The sequence below is a fragment of the Euprymna scolopes genome, chromosome 14, assembly GCF_053919585.1.
Source record: "Euprymna scolopes isolate OS-2025 chromosome 14, ASM5391958v1, whole genome shotgun sequence".
NCBI classification, from domain to species: domain Eukaryota; kingdom Metazoa; phylum Mollusca; class Cephalopoda; order Sepiida; family Sepiolidae; genus Euprymna; species Euprymna scolopes.
Genome location: NC_136495.1, coordinates 25,419,883 through 25,443,667, shown reverse-complemented (window position 1 = coordinate 25,443,667; position 23,785 = coordinate 25,419,883). Strand labels below are relative to the sequence as shown.

At 36.0% G+C, this 23,785-nt stretch overlaps 1 protein-coding gene across 1 annotated transcript in view; it reads right to left on the bottom strand.

Annotated features, from left to right (window-relative positions):
• Positions 1-23,785, bottom strand: part of LOC145292919 (transmembrane protein 117-like) — a 418,600-nt gene that overhangs the window by 92,275 nt on the left and 302,540 nt on the right. Inside the window, exons 4-5 of the mRNA XM_080139082.1 lie at positions 19,890-19,962; positions 5,596-5,645 (exon numbers count right to left, since the gene is read on the bottom strand). The gene's annotated coding sequence lies outside the window, so the exon portion shown is untranslated. The remainder of the gene's footprint in view (positions 1-5,595; positions 5,646-19,889; positions 19,963-23,785) is intronic.

Genomic DNA, 23,785 nt, shown 5'->3' with positions numbered 1-23,785 from the left:
TTCTTCTGAACTCGTTAAATGGGCCAAACGGGAATTAACAAAGTCTTTGAAATCAGATTTTCTTTCATTTTTTTTTTTATATATATTTTTTTTTACCCGGAAATGATGCAAGCATTATCTCGTATCGTTCAAACGACTCATAAATCACGAATCTGTTTGTCCAGTTTAGAATTTTTATCGCTTAACAAATAAATATCCGTCATCCTATCTCAAAAGATATTCCCAAGATGCATCAGACAGTTTCAATGGAAAATGTTTTCCTGGCTTCTCTTGATAGATTCCCTTCACAACAGAATCATTTCAGACTGCCATTATAATATTTAAACTGAATCCTGGAAGCTGTGTAAATGCTGCTGGAGAAACACACACAAACACTAATATATATATATATATATATATATATATAGTAATAAATTAACCTGAAAAAATAAATTTTCAAAAATAAGACAAATCTATCAGGATTTAAAATAATAATTCAATGAATAGCACACAACAGATATGTTTAGATGTTATGGTCAGCAAATAGGAACAATTAATTCCAAAGAAAGACCCCCCCCCTTATTATAATTTTGAGAAACATCTATTCAAGATGCAAATTATAGATAACACAAAAATTTTGATTAAATAAAATGGGGTTTACAAAACAGGAACAGTAATGACCCAGTAGAAGGTCAGATCCAGAAGCTTGTCAAAGTAGAGAGCTTCTTTGAGATGAGAGACATTCATATCAACTGGGGCAAAGTGGAGATCAGAGTGTTTATGGTGAAAAGAGAGAAGCTTGGTTTTTGATGCGTTAAAATTAATCAACCACCCTTTACCCCATTGCATCACGTGCTCAAAGTCAGAAGAGAGAGATTCAGAGAAATCATTGTTGGCCTTTGAAGTATTGCCATAGATGGTAGTGTCGTCTACATATATATATATATCAACTAATGAACTTAAAATGTGATTTGGGAGATCATTGATGAAGATAAGGAAGAGAGTTGGGACCAGAATGGATCATTGGGGCACGCCAGCATGTAAAGTACTTTGTGTTTTGTTCCATTGATGACTATTTGTATAAACTTATCAGAGAAAAGATTCGATGGTCGAGAAGACATTTCCAGATGTTTCATAGTTGGAAATATTGTGTAGTAGATCGTTATGCCAAACCTTGTCATATGCTGTGAAAACTCTGTCGATGGATTCACTGATCATATGTAAAACTACAGTCAGTACATCAGCTGTTGATCTCACATGGCAGAAACCATATTGCTTGTCAATGAGCAGGTTGTTTTGCTGAGGTGGTTGACAAATTCTCTATTTAACACGGATTCAAGCAACTTAATTGGTCTGTGTTGAGATGCAGAAGACTGATTTCCAGTATTTTTAAATACTGGGCAAAACTAATGAGATTTTCCAAGGTATTGGGAAGCGTTTCTCCTTTAGGTATCGATTGAACAGCTTTGCAAGAATTGGTGCTAGTTCCAATTGCAGTTTTTTTGAGTACTATAACTGGAACATTGTCAGGATCAGTTGCTTTGCTGGCATCAGGGTTCTTGATGAGTTTGGCAACATCATGAACAGATATGCAGATGTCACTCAGATTATTTTCAGTCTTAGGTGAAAATTTAGGAGGTAGGTAGCCCTGATCGCATAGGATTGAGGATGCTGCAAAGTTCTTAGCAAAGAGTTTGCTTTATTAGATGCTGACGAAATCACCTCAAGCCCCTAATTATGGTCAAGAAGGAGGACACACATCTGTTCAGGACAATGCGTGTTATTTGCTAAAACTCATGGGAAGCCCCTGTTCTTCTGTTGTTAAATTGAGCTTATGAATTTCTCACATTTTCTATAATCCTTTTCAAGTGATGGTAATTCTAAAGGCGACTTTTGTTTCAAAACATCTATCACGTTTAAAATAATTGAAGCAGTGATGGCAGCAGCACATCCAGGGGTGTACCATGGCTGGCTGTTCAGTTTCTGTCTTAATCGCTTTTTATGAAAAAAATTAATTTGAAACGTCTTGGCTGACATAACTTCTAACTTGCTTGATGTGTATTTTTTTGAACTTGAGAATGTTAGAGTACAACTTGGGGATCCATATATTCGGACGATTGATGTATATTTGGTGTGTTACTTTTAAGTAAAAATAAATCCTGTAATAATTGAATTTGGTAAAAGTCCTTGGATCATCTTTAAGAAATTTGAACTTTTGAATAAACTGACAAAACACTTTTGTAGTAACATTTAATATGCAAATAATTGGGGGGGGGCAATTTTTTTCTTATTAATTTTTTCTTATTGATTTTTTTCTAATTAATTTTTAATAAAATATCCATCATCAGAGAAATTTTTTCAATAAAAAATAACAAATAAAGTTTTACCTTAATATTTTTTTTTTTGTAATTAGAAATTTACTCATGTTCTTTAGACAGTGATCGGGTTATTACTAGGGCTATTCTTTTAACTGGATATTCTTTTAGACAGTGGTCGGGTTATTACTAGGGCTATTCTTTTAACTGGATATTCTTTTAACTGTTTTGACTCTCTAGTGTGTATCCATTGATGTCTTATATGCTTTTATATAGAGTAATGTGGATCTTGGTTGATTAATTACGTCGAATATATACTCGAGAGTCAAAACAATGAAAACAATATGCTATTGTCATAGCCCTAGTTATTACATGATGCTATGAGGCGAACATTTTTTTATGGGTACAATGCTAGGAGTATGGATGCGATAGTGTAATATTTTTATAAGTAAAGTTTTCTAGTTTTTCTTATTTATGTGCCAGAACAAATAAGAAGTTGATAAAATTTATACTTATAATTCTGTTTACATTTAATACTGACGTGTCTATAGTTACACATCGAACTGTTTTCCCCCCATAGAATTTTAGAAAAGCCTTTTCTCTTAGTTTGTCTATCCACTTGGCTAACTGACGATTTTCTGGTAAATTCTCCAAGTGTCAGTTCTTTTATTCAAAACTTTCATTGAAGACAGGTTTTGTGATTCACTACTCAATCATAATTTGTATTACAATTTTATGATTGGTCAAGCAATGAGAATCTTCGTTTTACTATAAGTGGACTTTAATCATGCATTCCGATACAACCTTATTTCAAAATTAGTATTTGTCGACAGATAATTATTTTCAGATATGAAAAGAGTATCTTTTTAATTTGCCAACATAAAATTGTTTTTCTAGAAATTATTTCTTGATAATAATGGTGTCCAAATAAATCATTTTCTTCCATTTTCAATTTTCACCCGACAGATTCTTCTAAGTTATAGCCACAATTGAGTTTTGATACATATTTGACCTGCAACATTATGATTTGCTAAAGACCTTTTCAGTCTTCGTTATTAATGAAAAAAACATGTGTTTCTAGGTTGACTCTCAATCAACAGAAATATGTGACCTGTTTGAATTAAATTCTTCAGAAAAATAATATTTGATTGTAAATATTATTTGGTGATATTAGATCCAATTTCTTTTAATTAATTATTCCATAATTAATTTCACTTAATGACTCACCAGAGAGTATCCTATACTTTTACAAAGTCATAATTCACCCATGCGTGGAGTATGGTTGGCACATCAGCACCGGTGCATTTCAACTAGTCTCTCACTCTTAGAGAGGGTCTAAAAAAGGAGTTTCAAATCTAATAGGTCCTGCATTATTGGCAAAGTTCCAATCTCTATCCCATTGCCACAATGTTGCATCTCTGTGCCTGTTTTACACGTGCTTTTTTTTTTTTTTAAATCAATTTTCGCCCCAAACAAGGCACAGTGCCACTTTAAAGTAGGGGACTACTATTGGGGACATGAAGGGAGATGAATAGCAAGATGTTTGTTCACATAACACTTGAACTTCCCTCAGGGGTCCATCCTGGGGCCAACTCTTTTCCTGATCTACATTAATGATCTTCCAAATCACATCCTTACATCATTTGTAGACATTTATGCTGACGACACTACCATTTATGGTAGCACATCTAAGTCAGTAAACGACCAAGTTCTCTCCAATTCTCTCTCCTCTGATCTTGAGCACGTAGTACAATGGGGAAAGGAGTGGCTGGTTACTTTTAATGCATCTAAAACCAAGCTTCTCTCTTTACATCATCAACATTCTAATCCACATTTGGCATCAATTGAAATGAATGGCTCTCGTCTTCAGGAGGCCTCAAGTTTTGACAAGCTTCTGGGCTTGACCATTACTCCTGATCTTAAATGGAACACGTACATCAAATCTGTTGCCAAGGCCGCTGGAAAAATGGTGGGATCTTTCTATCGATCCGGTAAATATCTCACTGCTGATGCTATTCTCTATCTATATAAGAGCCAGGTACGTCCAAGGATGGAATACTGTTGCCACATCTGGGCAGGAGCTGCTAGAAAGGACTTGTCCTGCCTTGATAGAGTTCAAAATAGACTTCGTAGCCTCGTAGGAGATGTCCTTTTCTCCTCCTTGCAACCTCTATCTCACAGAAGAGATGTTGCGAGTTTGTCTCTGATGTATCGTTATTTTCATGGAAAGTGTTCGACTGAGCTTCAATCTATGGTCCCCCCTTGCCAAACTTTCACAAGAAACACTCGTCTAGCTGTAAACACTATCAATAGTTCCCCCCACTCTTTATCTGTGCCTAAACCTAAACGTAGATTCCATGAACAAAGCTTTTTTCTTAGAACTGCATGCCTGTGGAATTGTCTTCCGTTTTCCTGCTTTCCGGCTGACTACAATATGGTTGTGTTCAAGTCTAAAGTAAATAAGTTCTTGATGAGCCGTTCCATATAAGTTATCAAATTTACCAAATTTTCATTACTAATGATTACTATATTGTCCAATTTCTACTGTACACTCTTTAACCCTTATCCTTGAGTGGCCTCTGGGCCTTGATAATGTGGTGATGCCTATGTAAAAAAAACAAAAACAAAAAAAACTTCTGCATGCTAGTACATTGGGAAAGCAAAATCCCGGAAGGGAGTTCCAAGCAGCAGATGCACCAGCCCAAATGTGACAATAGTACTCCAGACATGGGCGAATGGTGGCCTTATAGAGGTACAGGATACTTTCAGGTGTAAGTAATTTTCTAGCACGGTAGAGAGAGCCCACTTTCTTTGCAACAGCCTTGGCAATGCTCTCAATGTATCTATTCCAGTTCATGTTCCCTGTAAACGTTAGGCCAAGGAATTTCTGATGAACTCATAGTACTTGTTCCCCCATGCCGTGCATATTCCCGAGTAACCTAACAAACAACAAAATCCCACCACTTCATTCCGTGCTGAAAAGCCTTCTACTCTAACAGTTTGTTCCCTCAGACTGCTAGATTTTGGGATTCTGCACATCTGGCTTCAGATTGAAAATGGTATACTTTGATTGCCTCATGCATCATCACAGGATGCGGTAATTTCTAAATCTAAGTAGGATGTTTTTTATGCTGACCTCCAATTTATTTTAATTAATTATTCCATAATTAATTTCAATTAATTAATTAATTGAAATTTCACTGGAAAGTTTCTGATTGAGTTACAGCATTATATTTTCTTATTATAAATTTTAAAACAATAAAAGCTTCAATGAGAAATAATAAAAAGAAGAGAAACTTACAATTGAATAAAAATTCTTCACATTTTCCGAGGTGTACTTGTCCTGAAAATCTGAAAATAAAAACAATTAGAAATTAGAAAATTAAAAATAATTAACCGATATTATCCTTTAACAGTTTATTTAATAATTAATAAAATAATTGCCAAATAATATACTAGTAATAATATATAATAAAATAAAATCTTAATAATATACAATATTCCAAAGAATGTTATGCTCAAAGAATTTGAAAGGAGTCGAACAAAGAATCTTAAACAATGTTGTGAAGATTTTTCTGGAAAAAATACTTTTAACTCATCAATGTTCATTTTTATAAAAATAATATTTAAAGTTTTAGAGATTTAATCATGAAGAAAACAGTGCATACATGCAATTGTGCATACCTTACCGAATCAAGGCATCATCTTTCGTCCATGGGAATATATTTTTTATCATAAAAATGGTGTAACTTTTTTTACATGCTTGATGATAGATTGTTGAGTAAAGTGAGCAATCAAGACAAAAATACAACGTTTTGGATGGAAGAGGAATCCAAAAAGCAAAGTAATAAATACTTAGAATAATGGATGTTTGCAAGAAACAGCACAGAAGGGGAACACCATTAAAAAATGCTCCCTTCACATTTCTCAATTACAAACAAAGCTATGAATCATGAACCAATATTACCTTCAAGGAATCTGCATTGTTTTAGAAGCAATTATTTTAAGCAACAGATACAAATGGAAGCATTAAAACAATTCTATGAAGAAAGGAAATTGCAATTTTCACCCTTATAAAATGACAAATGAGACCCAATTATTTTAATTAATTGATATAAAATGAAGATGGGGAGGGGGGAGTTCATCATTGAAATCATTAGAATCAAATTCCTAATAAGAAACCAAACAAACGTTTTATTACAAGTTTATTAATAACATGAAAACAATGTTGGAAGCCATCTTGAAAATGATGGTTTAGCTTTAAGCAATGAAACAATAATCCCAGTGTAATCTCAGGGTCCATCCAATCTTTCGGGGGGTGGGGGGAGATCGTTTAAAATATGCACCGATAGATTATCCTCTTATATTGAATTCCTCCTCATTAACTCTTTTTTCTCTTCCTCACCCTCTTCTGCCCTTTCTCTTCTTTTTTTTTCTTTTTCATCTCCTTCCCTCTCACCTATTTTCTTTTCTTTCGTCTTTTTTTCCTTTCTTCTTCACCTTTCTGGTTTTTCTTCGTTTTTCATTCTCCTCCTCTTTTATTTTTTCTTCTTCTCTTTATCGTTACCTTTTATCCCTTTTTGTCCATTTTTCTCTTATTCTTATTCTCCCCCCCTCCTCCCATTTCTTTTTTCTACTTCTTTTCCTTTTTCTCTTCTTCCGACTATTTTTCTCTTTTTCTTTTTCCTTCCATTATTTTTCACTCCTATTCCACCTCCTGCTTCAATTATTCTTTCAAATAAGTCCATCATTTCAAATTTCGTTTCTCTGCTTTCCAACTGACCACAATATGGTTGTCTTCAAGTCCAACATAAACAAGTTCTTGATGAGCCGCCCCTTAAGTAATTCAATTTACCAAATTTCCACTAACAATTACTATGATATTGTCCCATTGACTACAGCACACTCATTAACCCTTATACTTGAGTTGCCTCCGGGCCTTGATAAGTGGTGACTCCTTTGTAAAAAAAAAAAAAATATATCTTGGTTCCATCATCACCACAACAGGCCAAGAGGAGGAAGACATCTTCAACCACATCAGCAATGCTCCCACCACCTTCTGTCGCCTTTGATTGCAGCTCTGATCTTGAAATGAAACAAGGCTAAACATCAAAGTCAGAATCTATAAAGCTCTCATCCACACCATTTTCCTTCATGGCTTTGAGACTTGACCTATGCAGGCAAGTGACCTACGCAAATTGGAGGTATTTGACCACCACTGCCTATGTCACATCCTCTGTGTCTACTGGCAGCAGTTTATACTCAACAGGACAATTCACGCTCGCTGCAAGATCCACTCCCTCCAAAAATCTCCCCTTACCAGATGCCTTCGTTGGTCCAGCCACACCCTTTGATGACACCAGGTGATTTCATCCATGAAGTCATCAATCCAGCACCACCAGGCTAGAAGAAACATCATAGTAGTCAACTCAAAACCTGGCTCAGGACAATGAAGCAGGATGCCAAACTGATTCTGATCATTCATTTTTACAGAGGTCATTACTGGAACCCCGAATGGCTTACATTCTTAATGAAAGCAGCCTTGGATTGATGCGTCTGGTCAGCAATTGTTCAGGACGTGGTGAACTTGTTGGAAATAAACTGATTCAGGGTGAGTGCTGAAATGATAACCATGACTTTATTCTCCTCCTCCTCCTCCTTCCTTCATTTTCTCTCATTTTCTTTCTTTCTTCTTCTTCCACATCGGACATTAGTTTTTGTGCATTGCATGAGCTCATCTTTGAATCATTCTAAGTTTTTCTGGATTTTTTTATAACATGTACATACCATCATAGGTGGTTGTAACACAAACCTGTTGGGGGGCGGCATTTTAGGGTTCTCGTTTTGGGAAGAGCCGATTTTAGGGAGGCATTTTTAAGAGAAACCGTTTTAGGCAATACTAAAATGTGAAAAAGCGAGATATATGTAATGATAACTACAAACAAAATATTAAATTCAAAAGCCCTAATATTGAAACTATTACTAAACAAAATGACAGCTCAAATAAAAAAGTATGATCAAACCAGATGCAAACTCAAACAAAACCAATTTGCCTCTTCCCTTGAGGACTGCATTAATAAATATTCGCAAATTCAAAACATACTTTGGCAATATAGAATCATTTCTCCTAGCAAACTCCTTGGATAACTTAGCATTAAGTGAAACTAACCTACACTCCTCTATACCTTCTAACTATTATAACATATCTGGTTATCTCCCATTTTGCTGTAAGGACTCAGACAGACACATGCACAGACTTGGAGTCTATATTCTAAACACTCTCCTTTAACTAGAGAATCAAAACTAGAATTAGACGATCAGACCTTCATGTATTTTAACTTACAACATAGTGTTGGCTACTTATAGTTTCTCTATTGTTTTCCCTTGTCCCAGTACCCTAATCAGCCATGTCTCTGATAACATACATGCTGCACTCTCCCTAGATACTCACGCCCAAGTACATGTATTTGATAACTTTAATCTCCACTAGAGTAATTTGCTTGGTTTCTCTAGTTATATAGAGGCAGCTGGTAGCATTACACATAGCTTTTCTATATCCCATTCCCTGTCATAGACAGTCACGTTCCCAGCCAACTTCCCAGATTGGTAGGATAAGCAAATGTCACTTCTAGATCAATTTCTGACTGCAGTTTCTGATGACTGTGTAACAAATGTGCAAAGCCCACTCAGAAATGCTGATCATGTGGTATTGGTAAAAACCATCCTAAACAAGCTGAATAGCCAGTACTTAAAATGACAAGGTACTTTGAGAAAGGTGACTGGGAAGCCATCAGGGATCACTTCAGAGATACACCATTGTGTAGTATTTTTTATCTTCCTGCAGAACTGTGTGTAAATGAGGCTACTGAATTGTTCAAAGTAGCAATTAAAACACGTGTTCCCACACGGAAGTTCTTTAGTAAATCCTACTCTCCTCCATGATTCACTTGTGCAGCTGCCATTGTTCAAAGGCAGCATGTATTCCACAGACTTATCAAACATAAACATAAGTCCAGTATAAATAGGCAAAAGTATATAGCAGCCAGAAATAATTTTAAGAGTGAAATAGCTGCAGCCAAGAGAAAGGATTCCAAAGTCACTAAAAAATGCATTGAGTTACAGAAATTAGGAAATCGCGATTTCTAGAAAGTTTATAACAGTGTAGCAAATAATTGGCAATCAACAATTCCACCACTATCCAACAATCTTGAGGTTGTTTGCATGCCAACCAAAAAGTCAAACCTGCTTACCTGACCGTTTACCTCCAACTCCACTTTAGACTCAACAAACAACTTCCTCCAAATTTCCCTTTGCAGACAGAAGCCACACTCGATGATCTGAAAATCATCCCTTGCCATGTCCATGATGGCATAAAGAAACCTACACATCTTGAAGGCGTGTGGACCAGATGTTATTCTGGCTATACTATTAGAAAAATGCTACCCTGAGGTTGCCCTGGTTCTCTCCAAATTCTTCAATAAATATTGCCTTACCGAATTTTTCTTTCCTGGCTGCTGGAAAATTAGTTCTGTGGTACCAGTTTTCAAAAATTCTTGCAAAAGAACTAATCCACTAAATTATCGCCCTATTAGTCTTCTCCCCCTCTTCACCAAAATCTTTGAGTCCTGAATCAATCAAGCATTAGTTCACCACCTCATAAATGATAAATTTCTTTTTGTCAAAAGGTATGGATTTAGGCAAGCCCGTTATACTGTGGATATTCTAACCGTAATCTCCAAACATATATACCATACACTGGATAAGGCAGAGGAGGCTAGGGCAGTAGCCCTAGATATATCTAAAGCATTTAGCAGGGTTTGGCACAGTGTTCGTCTCATGAAAATTAAATCATACAGTATTACTGGACGAATACTTAACATAATAAAATCTTTCTTAGATAAGAAACAATCCAGGTTGTACTTGATGGTCGTATGCCAAAACAACATGAGATAAATGTGGGTGTGCCACAAGGGTTAATCCTTGGACCTTTATTATTCCTGATATTTATAAATGAGTTTCCTGATAAAATTGTTTCTGAGATAGTTATATTTGCTGATGACACCACGCTCTATAACAGATACGAGGGGAAAAACGAATCAACACATATCCAAGAAAATGGCTAAAACCTTAGAGGCAAATCTCCAGTCTATAGTGAAAGGATAATAACATCCAATGCTGCTAAGACAAAGCGTCTAAGTTTTTTTTTTCCTTTAATAATTACAAAAAAAACTTTTTCAACTATTGATTGCCATGTCTAATGATACACTACCTGAAAGTACTTCGTTTAAACGCTTCGGTTTAACATTCACAGACAACATGAATTTGAACAAATACATTGAGGTAATTGCCAAGGTTGCTGTGAAGAAGGTGGGATCTCTCTATCATGCTAGAAGGTTACTTACACTTTAGAGTACTCTGTACCTCTAAAAAGCCACATGGATTATTGTTGCCAAATCTGGGCTGATGCATCTGCCACTGCTCTCACTCTTTGACAGGGCTCAAAAAAATAGTTGCCAACCTTATAGATTCCACACCATCAACAAAACTCCAACATCTGTCCCATCGATGAAATGTGGCATCTCTGTGTTTGTTTTATTAGTATTTTAATGAAATATGCTTTGATGAACTCAAAGCACTAGTACCTCCTCGATGTAAATACCTCCAACAAACCTGAGAAGCAGCAAAATCCCGCCCCTACACAGTAGAGATCCCTAGATGCTAGAAAGCCTTCAACTTAAATAGTTTCTTCCCTCAAACAGACTTTGAAATTCCCTTCTGGGTCTCTGCTTCCCTGACTGTAATGACATGCAGAAGTTCAAGTGTAATGTGAACAGATATCTTACTGCTCAACTCCCTACTTAGTATCCCTGTAAATAGTAGCTCCTCACGTCTAAGTGATATTGTGCCTTGTTTAGAGTGAAAGAACAGTAAAAAACAAAATTAAAATAAAAAACATAAGTTCACAAAAGAGATATGTGATATGTTTAAAATGGAAGCTAGCATAGATAGGAAAATATAGACAAAGTGGTCATTATTCGACCACCCAGAAGATATCCATTAGAGACAACGTCCAATCAAAGGGCTTATTTGAAGATAACACTGGTCAACACAATATTTTTGGCAGGCAAAGTAAGACTGGTTTCTGGGGTTTTCAAGGGCGCTGAATCCGAATCTGACATTAGTCTTTTCAAATTGGCTCTAGTTTTTGAGATATCACAGGGGGTCGTTTGTCTGAAATCACCCATTCGCGACCATAGCTAAACGTACAAAAAACGGCTAAATAGTGCATAAATGTCAGATATTGATTTTCATGATAATCTTAAACCACAAAGATAGTGTAAAATCTCAATCTGTTATATTCCTAAATACTTAGGAAATAAAGACAAACGTGAGTTACACCGAGTGGTATGTGTAATGGGGTTTATTTATAATATAGAAACGTAAGGCTGCTCGCCTAAGGTAAATAGAAGTACATAGTAACAAGTATGGGGAAGAAAGTCTGATAATCAACACGTAAGAGTATCCGTCTTACTGCGACTGCTTGTCTGCCGCTGTCTGCCGCTGTCTGCCAAACAGTCCAATATATATATACAGTTTGTAACCGGTGTATAGCCAGTTATGTTCCTTCACAACACCTCCCCCTGAAGCTGAAATCTTCCTGATTTTAGCTTAAATACCTCTTCCTTTTAGGGTCAGGGCTTAATCTCCTGGTAACTTTTCTCTTTCTTGCGCTTTTCCTTCTGGTCAGCGTTACCCGGGGTAAAGGTTTCTGTCCAGCCCGTATGGTCGGTTCAGGCGAAATATTCATTGTTTGCGGTACACACGCTGGTTTTGGTATATCAAAAATATCGCACAATGTTTCCATTGGTGTCTCTTCCACATTTGGAGACAGTCTGGGACGTATTTGATTTCTGTGTCTTTTGCAGACAAAACTTAATCCTTGGATGGTATAGACCATGCTCCCAATCCTTTTTTTGATAATACCTTCAACCCACTGATTTCGTCCATTTTGAAAATTTTTGAAATATACATTTTCACCTGGGGAGAAGCACTTGGTATTAAGGTTTTCTTTTTTGAAAACTTTCTTTTTCTCTGGTAGCAGCCTATCGAAGACAGATCTTATCTTTCTTGCAAACATTAGCTCAGCCGGGGAAGAATTGACATTATTATTAGGATTTGGTGTCACCCTGTAAATTGCTAAAAATGTTTGAATACATTGTTCGTCTGTGTCCATAGTAAGATTTTTCTTAAGTGCCCTTTTAAACGTATCTACAAATTTTTCGGCCAACCCATTCGATCGTGGATAGTACACAGGTGTTGTCATATGTAGAATATTTAGTGAGTCACAGAATTCTTTGAATTCATGAGCAGTAAATGCTGTTCCATTATCGCTCACTAAGGTTTTTGGCACTCCAAAACGGCTAAAAATTTCATTAAGCGCACTCACAGTGTTTTTTGCTGTTGGATGTCTAAACTTAAATATTTCTGGCCATTTTGAAAAAGAATCTACAATAATCAAGTAAAAATAACCATTTATAGGTCCCGCATAATCAATATGCAGACGTGACCAGGGTAGGTCCGTCTTTGGCCATGGCGTCGTTTTTACTGGAGGATCTCGAGCTGCTAATTGACATCCTCTGCATGTCTTGACACATTTTTCAACTTCCTTGTCCATACCAGGCCAGTACACATATCCTCTCATAAGGGATTTCATTCTCGAAATGCCCGGATGACCTGTATGAAATTCCTTCAGAATTTTCCTCTGTAACGTTAGTGGAATTACGATCCTCTCACCATACATGAGCACATCTTCACAGATGGAAAAAGGCGTTGTTTGATCTACCTTTTTATTTTTTTTTATCCATCCCAATTGATTTTTCATTTTCTTAATGAAAATGTCATTTACTGCCTCTTTTTTTATTTTTTCGAAAGTTACCGGAAGTTCACGTATCATATTACACATTGAACTTGTACATTCACTTTCGTCTTTAAGCGCAGCAATTACCGTTTCTTCGAAACTTTCGCTTCTTTTAGGGATCAACCGTGATAATGCATCTGCGTGTCCTAACTTTTTTGAGGATACATGTTCCATCTTAAACTGATAGTTTAAGAGGGTTACAGCCCATCGCTGTAATCGATTCGCAGTATGTGTGGGAATGCCTTTCTTTGATCCAAATATGGTAAGTAGGGGTTTATGGTCGGTTTGCAAAATAAAAGATCGTCCATGGAGAAATCGATTGTACTTTGTAATTCCAAATATTATCGACAGCGCCTCTTTTTCAATTTGGCTGTAATTTTTCTCCGCTGCAACCAACGTTCTTGAAGCATGGGCGATAGCTTTTGTCCTACCATCCTCATACTTGTGAAGTAATACAGCGCCAACACCGTAATCACTGGCGTCCGTTGCTAGTATTAGTTCCTTTTCTGGATTGAAATGTGCCAATGCTAAGTCTGACAGTAGACATCTTTTGATATTTTGGAAAGCAGATTCACATTCCTTATTCCAGTTCCATTTAACACCCTTTTTCAGTAACTCGTTAAGAGGAGCTCTTAAATTATGTATGTTAGGGATGTAAATTGCATAGTATTGAACTAATCCCAAAAACGATTTTAATTTTGTCACTGAATCTGGAGCAGGCATCTTTTCAATTGCTTCAGTCCTTTGTGGATCCGGTCTTCGACCCTCTTTGTCGATTATTTGACCTAGATATTTAATTTTTTTCATAAAAAAATCGCATTTTTCTGGGCTCAATTTAAAACCAAATTCCTGTATTCTTTTGAATACTTCTTTTACATGCTTCTTATGATCTTGCAAATTTTCACTTTTAATTAGGATATCGTCAAGGTAGGCCATTGAAAATTCCAACCCTGCCAGCATCGTGTCCATAATTTGCTGGAAAATAGCAGGAGCAACCTTTAATCCAAAAGGAAGCCTCTTTAGCTTAAAAATGCTCTTATGAGTATTTATGCCTAAGTATTTGGAGCATTCATCGCTGATCTTAATTTGCAAGTAAGCATCTGAGAGGTCTATCTTAGAAAAAATTTTTCCTCCGTTAAGCTTAGAGAACAGATCTTCTGCGGACGGAAGGGGATAATTATGGTCCAATAGACAGTCATTTAAACCCGTTGAAAAATCTCCACAGACCCTTATTCTGTTATTTTTTTTCTTTACATACACGGTTGGACTTGCCCAATCTGTGTGGTTAACTTTTTCAATGACTTCCAGTTGTTGAAGTCTATCCAACTCTTTTTCGATTGCGTCCATCGCTGAAAAAGGCACATTCCTTTTAGGTTTGAATACTGGAGTGGCATTTTTCTTTAATTCAAATTTTGCCTCTGTCTTAATACAGAGTCCTAGTCCTTCGGCAAAAACATTGGGAAATTCAGTTTTCAAATCCTTCAGGAAGTCTTCCCTTTGGTTTGCTTTTTCTGCAGTTAAAACGTTACAAAACGAATTTATGGGTTTCTCCCATAAATTAAACAGGACAATCCAATCTACCCCAAACAGGCATGTATTCTTTCCTGGTACGACGTACACTTTGGATTTATGAGTCTGGTTAGCGAATGTCACTTTGCATTTTAATTCTCCCTTGAACTCTAATCTTTTGCCGCACACACTTCTCGCCGTCTTTCTGGTTTTCGTTAATTCAGGTCGACCTATCCTTTTCCATATATCTTCATTTATAATACTAATATCTGCACCGCTATCCAGAAGCAATGTAACCAGATGTCCATTTATCCGAACATCAACATATTTCCGTCTTTCGCAGCTTTTTTCTTTATTCATGCGAAGCGTATTTACATTATCGGTCCCTTGTCTTTTCTTCTGGGCACAGTATGTTCCCTTGTGACCTCTGAGACCACATTCATAACATATTTTGTTCCTAAACCAGCAGGTCTTATTGTTGTGTCTTAAACTACCACAACATTTACACTTTAGCTTTGGGTCTTTGTATCCTTTAAGGATCCTGTGTTCTTGGAACCTGGACTTTCTTGTGGTCCCTTGCCTTTTTACTTGCTGCACCTTAAAAATATTTTTCTCTTCAATGCGAGTGTTGTCTTTCTTTATGTTAATCAGACGTTGACACTCTTCAGTGACTTTTTGCAATGTTATGTTAGGATCCGCCTCCATAATTGTTAGGATCCGTGAACGTATATCTTTGTCCCTTGGTGCTGTGAGACCTTGTACAAAGATTAAACATTTAAATTGGTCTGCGGAAATTTCATTCAATTTAAATGATTCGCATAAACAGTTCACAGTGCAAGCATATTCTAGATAGTCTTCAGCTTCTGCCTTCTGAATGTTCAAACATTTGTATCTAGAGTGAAATAGGCTATCCCTTTTATCAAATATTTTCGACAAGGTACTAATTGTTTCCTCGAACAAAACCTCCTCCGGTTTTTTTGGTAGAATTAGAGATTTGCATACTTGGTGTTTTCATCAGTACCCAGTTTTTGTAGTAGCAGGGTAACTTTTTCCTCATCGGTCCAGTCTAAACATCTTTTCGTAAAAATTGTTTTGTATCTTCTGTAGTATGCAGGGAAAGTAACACCAGTATCCGGGGAGTAACGAAATTCCGTTAGTGAATTTGAAATACCCTCGGCAGAAAAATTAGTCTTCTTCCCGGTCGACGTTAGAATTAGCTTTTCTAAATTCTTTTGCTGTGTCGACATTTGTCGTTGTAGTATGTTTGTTTGTTCTTGTTGTGCCTCTAAAGTTTTTTTGTGTTCTTTCTTGTTGTTGTTGCAGCTGTTGCTGTAGCTGTTGTTGTTGAATTTGTTGTTGTTGTTGTTGTTGCGCTAAAAATTGTTGAGTCATTTTTGTCTGTTCCTGGATGCTAAGGGCTAGAGCCTTAGTTAACTCTGCTAATTGTTCCATGTTAGCTTCTAGTACAAAAATGTCTTTTCGAATTCTACACAATAATTCCAAAGAAAAATCGTAAATTTACGTATATCGTAAATTAGTAGCAATATGCAGACACAACACGTTTCAACAAAGTTCATCCATAGTAATTCAACAGGCTTTGTAAAATAATTCTTTTTTTTTTTTTTTTTTTTCAACAACGTAAGTTCATACACAAAATATTTCTTACTTCCCACGACAAATAGTTCCAATTATTTATATAAAGGCAATAACAAACAATTAATTTTCCAAAAAAAAAAAAAATATATGGCTGCCGTTCCCACGTGGCATAAAATGGTACAATAGTCGTTGTATTTATATTTTTTCTTTCGAAACTCGTAATCCTTTAGTGTAGTTTCGAATTCAACTTGCGACCATTTTTTTTTTTTTTTTTTTTTTTTTTTTACTTGTCAAAATAAATATAAATTCCACTTTACCTTGAACATGTTTCTATAATTTCTTGTGAGTTCTTTACGAAGAAAAATCCGTACTTTTCGCTACTTTAGGTAGGAAAAATTTTTAAATTCATTGACGCACGTGGTCAAAAATCCTTGTGTAGTTTGTTTTTTTCGTAAAACAAAAAATCCTTGCATTGTACACAGTCCTTGGTACGGTAATTTATCTCTGTTAAGAGAAAGAACATCCTTTCGTCGCCATTGTTATATTCCTAAATACTTAGGAAATAAAGACAAACGTGAGTTACACCGAGTGGTATGTGTAATGGGGTTTATTTATAATACAGAAACGTAAGGCTGCTCGCCTAAGGTAAATAGAAGTACATAGTAACAAGTATGGGGAAGAAAGTCTGATAATCAACACGTAAGAGTATCCGTCTTACTGCGACTGCTTGTCTGCCGCTGTCTGCCGCTGTCTGCCAAACAGTCCAATATATATATACAGTTTGTAACCGGTGTATAGCCAGTTATGTTCCTTCACAACACAATCTAACAAGTTAGGTTAGATATAACATCATTTCATTTATCCTATAACTGAACACTTTTCTTAGATTTCGAGGATATACAAAAAATTTGCTAAAAATTTGCTGAATTTTAATTCTCCAAGTGAAAAAAAACATTTACATAATCAGTTATATATCATAAATTAATGCAAAGCATTATACACTAGATTCTTAGTTACAATGAACACACAAAACAATATTTTATTCACAAAACTAAAATTGACGTTTATACGATTTTCGCTTGTGAGCAACTTTTGGGCAGTCTCTCAAAAGGTTCCAGCAGTAGTCTGCCATCATGTGCTCATCCCATTTACCTTGATACCTCTCTTCCATTGTTTTGATGTCTTGATGGAATCTCTCTCCCTGCTCCTCACTGTAATCACCAAGATTACCAGGAAATCTGTCGAGGTGGCTAAACAAGAAATCAACTTTAATGCTCATATTTGCCCCTAGTTTTCCGTATGCAGTAAGCATCTTACGGACCAATTGCTTGTAATTGTCAGCTTTGTGATTTCCCAAAAAGTTTGTCACTACATCTGTGAAGGACACCCAAGCATTTAACTCAACCGTGTTCATATGATTAGTGAAGTCAGAATCCCTCATGAGCGTTCGAATCTGAGGTCCATCGAAGATGCCACCTTTAGCTTTTTCGATGGAAAGACCTAGAAATTGCTTGCATATGTACTTGAAGCAATCCCCATCCTTGTTCAACGCCTTAACAAACTGCTTCATGAGCCCTAGTTTTATGTGCAATGGAGGGAAGATGATTCTATCCCTGGGTACCAAAGGCTCATTGATGACGTTGGCTGTGCCGACTTCGAGACTTTCTCGTTCTGGCCAGTTCTCCCTTCTCCAGTGCTGGATTCTTGCTCTGCTATCCCACAAACAAAGAAAGCAGGGATACTTTGTGTACCCACTTTGCTGACCAAGCAGAAAATTCACCATTTTCAAGTCCACACAAATCAGCCATTTATGAGTGTTGTAATTCAGCTTTTCAAGAACAAATTTGATAGCATCATACTCTTCTTTCATCTTGGTAGAATGGCCAATTGGTACAAGAGCAAACTTATTGCCATTGTGCAAAAGTACAATTTTTAGACTTGCTTTCGAGCTATCTATGAAGAGACGCCAATCTGCTGGGTCATATGATGAGACCCCCATGCAGTTAAGAAGTGCAGAAACGTCATTACAAAAGACCAAGTCGTCTTCTTTAGAAAAGAAACGAATCAAGCTGCCTTCCCTTGTCCTATAGTATGTTACTTTTGTGCCAGAATCAAGAATGTTTTTCTCTTGGAGTCGTGATGCAAGTACTTCAGACTGCTCCTTCGACAAAACAAAGGTCTCGCACTAGGTCATTAAGTTCAGATTGATTGAAAAGCTGAGGGCCATTTGAGGGTTCTTCATAGTCACTACAGCTATCATCACTTGATATTGAAAGATCAGCTGGAATCTCTTCGGTTTCATCGATTTCACGCAAACTGGTGAAAACAGGCACAGGTAGATCCTCAGAGTGCGCAACAGGACGGATAGAAGAATCCAGGCTCGGATACTGCCAATTTGCTTTCTTGTGCTTGTTAAACCCCGTCATGTCATTGAGACAGAAGTAGCAGTCATCAAAATGATTGTTGGGCTCTCTCCACACCATTGGTACAGCAAACTTCAACTTAAGCTTAACCGCGGATACCTTCTACACAGGTTTTGCACACCATATGTGGGGCCCAAGTATCATATCGAAGTATGCTTTGTACGCCCTCTTGACAAAGTCTGTAATATTCCTCTTTTGTTGTGCCATCATATACTGTCCACAGATGTAACAAAAGAAATCCGGTTCATATCTGCAACATCTTCTAGAAGAACTAATTTTCTCTCTGGAACTCATTTTCAACTGTGGAATTAAAAAGAAAATTCTTAATGACTGTTTAATTTATACTGCAACTATATTTATGGAACATGTTATTAAGTAATTACGGTATATAATTATATAAAAATTCTCCCTATATAAATAATTATATAAAAATTCTCCCTGAAATACTTCAATATATACATAATCATTATAATGATTCAATAATATCAGAAAATTATTATTTACTGCTTCTATATTGAAGTATTTCAGGGAGAATTTTAGCAGTTTAGGCTTATTTGGGGCTATCAGTATCTTCTAAACTAGAGCCAATCTGGCAAAACCAATGTTATATTCGTAATCAGCGACCTTCAAAACCCCAGAAAACACTCCTAGATGGTCTGCCAAAGAAAAAAAATAAAAATTTGTTGACCAGTGTAATCTTAGACATTAATTTTGTCACATAGTCTGAAACTTATTTAATGAGATCTTTATTTTATTTAAAAGAAAATAATATCTCTTGAGTGGCTGAACTTCAACCAGAGATATTTTGAATTCTTGGTGCCCCCACCCCTCACCCGCTTTTTTGCTTTGGCTGAACATCTATCATCTGCAACGTCTGATATTCATATGCACCATTAAAACATGCAGCTCAGTGAATGTTTACAGTTACTCAATATTATTTTACTTTTTAATTGGTCACGTGCACCTGGTTTAACAGTCGTTATTGTAGAAATTGGTTTTATGTGATTCCCATTTCCACTTTTATTCAATATTCAAATATAGCTTTAAAGGAATAGAAAGGAAGAAAAGAAAGAAAAAAGTAGAGTTAGAGGAGAAGAGAAGGAAAGGTAGTAAAGAAACAGAAAGCATGAAAGATATTCCTAAACTTACCCTGAGCCAGAGATCCAGCTTTTAGGATGTAGAGGGAAAAACACATGACAGCTTTGGCCAGTTCTTCAGGCTTCTGAAAAAGGACAGCACCAAAAAAATATGAGTATGAAACAAATGTATTTCTATTGTTTAATAAAAATGACAGAAAAAAATTAATTATGATTTGTCAGTTTGCAATAATATCTATTTTCATATAAAATAACGGTACTTCTGCAAATTATGGGCCATGCTGAGATAGACATTTCATCAGCATATTCAGTAGACTCTTAAACACTGGCAATCACCAATTAAGTATTCTGTAAAATTCAACAACGTACGAAAATTGGTTAAGGCCAGCATGAATTTCATCAAGTAAGGACAGATACTTCAGTCTCCTGAAAAATTATTGATTTTTGTCAGAAAAAAGAAGACAAAACAAAGACAATATTTTTTTTTTTTTGGTATGGATTGCGAAACGTAGGTAAACCAGTAAAGAAGAAAATGTAGGGATTTGCCGAAATAATATTTTTTTTTTTAAATATGATTGTGGACTTATTCTGTTCCCTGGTCACTGAAATGCAACCAGCCAGTACATAAGAAAAAATAAATATTTAAAAACACTTTACCCCCCCCACACACACACACGCACCTCTTTCTTAGAATTTTTCCAATTTATTAATTTCACAAAACATGATTTTTGAGGAGGTTGTTATATTTGTTGTTTTTCATTTCATTTATGTTTTCCTTTGGTCCTCGCAGAGAGGTAAATAAATAAGACTTGTGTCAGCAGGTCTACGCAAAATATAATCTTTCTTGTGTAATGCAAAAGGATAAAAAAACGGGCCCCAACTCTAGTTTCTTAGTGTTTTGTACGAATGAAATGAAACTTTGGTCATAACTAGTTTATTATATTAAAAACATCACATCAAGACACTAAGGTCTTTGGCCTTTTTTCTCCGTTTTACAGCATATGTTCTAGATGGCCTCCATTTAGCTTTGTTGTTTTTTTGGGTCACCCTGTATTAAAAACGCTCAAAGATACATAAAGCAGGAGGCAGGCTTAACGAACAGTAATACGCATTTATTAATGCAAAATACAAAATAAAACAAACAAAAACAAACAGAATGTCTATGCACCTTATTACTAGTTCGATTTAGTCCCTTGTAATCGAAGTTCATAATATTATTACTAATATAATACATTATTATATTCTTGTGGTACTTGTGCATTTTTGGTACTGTGCTGAAATAATAATGTTATTATTTTGAAAGCCATTCTTAATATGAGGAGCGGAGGGTGTTTTGTAACCATTTTGTGCTTCCACCTAACAATTTGATAAAAAAGAAAAAAAAAGATATCGTGAAACTTGAATTTAACCTGAAAAACTTATTTGAAAATAGTGTGATACCAAAAATGCATAAGCAACAAAATTTAATAAGACAAAGCGTCTTCTTTCTTTGTTATTGCTGTTGATATTAAAATTCGAACATATCTTGTGTAAGTTTCTTGTGGGAGAGTTAAAATGATTTGTTGCTGGTAACACATGGTGAGGTTGAATTCATGAAGGAAATGGCAATTTCCTCGGAGATCTTCGATCTACGCAAAATTCCTTTTCACTGAAGAGATGAACTCGTAATTAATTAAAATATTTAGTTCTCTCCCACTGCAAAAACTTAGACACCAGGGTCGGAAATTGGGATTGAGAAGTCAGCGCCCTCGAGGACGGGCACTTGACCTGCAAGATGTGCCTGGGCAGCTCTGTCGACATTCCCTGGTAAGGGCGCCTCAGGCGATTAGCAATAAACTAACCTCTTCTCAAAGAGAGAAGGCAAGTCCTGGGAGGGTGAACTTTCTTGAACTAAACTCCCACCAGAAAATCAGCAAGGGTCTAATCTCTGTTGATTTTGGGGGCTTAGAAGGATTTGTTCTTTCCACGATTTTTCTGAATAATTTAGAACAAAATGCGATGCATGCGTCTTTGTGAGAAGCGAATAATTTTCTTTCTTTTGTTGTGGCTTTTGTTATCGAATACAACACTGTGTTGGCAAGGATCTCTTCCCTGCCTCAAGCTACCTTCCCACTCGCCTTGTTCCAAACAAGTCACTTTCTTCTTTTTTCCCCCTATGACACCTAGGGTTGCCCTTTCCTCTTAGTAACAGGTTTCTTGTGATTTGATTGGCACACAAATCCCTCGCCATTCAAAATGAGGGGCTCCCATCTTATGTCAGGAAATTCCTGCCAGTTATATTAGGATGTTTTAGCTTAACATAGGGGAACATGTGCCAGCAAGTCTCCTCTTATAATTTTTACTTTTGTGCGATAGAATCTGTGAATATAATAAGGTTTTCTATGGTACGACCCTAAGCAATTACCGAATATAAAATAAATGAATATTAAAAAAAAAAAAAAAAGAAAACTGAACTTTCTTCCAGAAAAACAAGCAACTTCCTCCAAAATAAAATATGGTTAAAGAAAGCAATAACAACCTATTTATAAATTTCAACAAACCCAACAAGACATTAAACTTTGCCCTCAACTTATGGTACCATCTTGATTTGATTTTCAGTAACATAAACAAATAAATATTATGCTCTTAAGTATTAAATAATTGAGTACTCTGTTAGATTTCTTTTTACTAAATAAAATCAAAGATATATAATATCAATATATATATTTTATATTAGATCCTATCTTGAAAAAAAGATGCTTGATATGTTGTATGTCAAAAATGCAGTACTAGCTTGAACCAATTTGCTTGTGTTCAAGTGCTGTATTAATTTGTAAACTAATAACTTGAAAATAGACTTGTTTCTAAATAAATGGTCTATTTATGCTGATGAAACAAGTGCAGAGAAGTCGAAAGGTTAAGACTGGCAGGCTTCAAACTCATTGACTTCCATTGACGATGCATTGCACCTGCATGCTAGCAGGGCTCATGAGGCAGGTCAGAGCATTTTGAGAGCAAACTAGTTCACGGGATGACAGCTCAAATAAAAAACACACCTTAATATATAAGCTCAAATAAAATACACCTCAATATATAAGGGTGTCACACTTGAGTTTTGGAGTAATCACAGTCAGACAGTGAGAGAGTGCTTTAGTCAGACTAGAATCAGTCAATCAGAAAACGAAAAAATTTTGATTCAAGATGAGAAAATGGAAAAAGAAGAAAGAGGTCTGAATCAATTCAGTGATGTAGTGGCCTCCCGGGGAACGAGGGGAATCCAAAATAAAGGCCGTTTCTAACAATAATATCCAAGTTGTATTTTTGGGAGGATGCATGAATTGTCACGAGGGGGGTGTGGTGGGGGTGGTGGGGCACCGACCAAGGAAATGAGAAAAAATGGTACGTGTCTTAAGATCTCCATATATATCACACACACGACTGAATACACACACAAACACAGATAATCACGGCCATGTCTTAATTATATAGACACCACACAAGAGTATATACACCTTCCACCACAACAAAAGATATTATAGATAGAGCCTTCATATAAGGCAAATGAAAATGGTGAAAAATTCATCTAATGTCAAAAACCAAGCAATATGATGAACAAGTGAAGCATACATGGTCCCCAGTGAACGAGGCATAAAAAAATGACTAAGTTCAGCATTTACCCCCCACCTCACCCCAATTAGCCCAGGGGACGTTAAATCCTGGTGAAAATAAACAAACGGTGCAGTTTTAGGCCTTAACATATGTAAATTTGAGTTCTGCACCATGCAAAAAGAGAATTGACTAAGTCTATCATTTGCCTCTCCCCATTTCGCCTCAAAAGTCCCCAAGGCCTTAACATATTTAAATTTGAGTTCAGCACTATGCAAAACTGCTAAATAGACATACGTAGAAATTTTTTGACAAATATGGTAAAATAGTCCCAAAAATGGAGTGTTTTTATTAGCCCTAAAA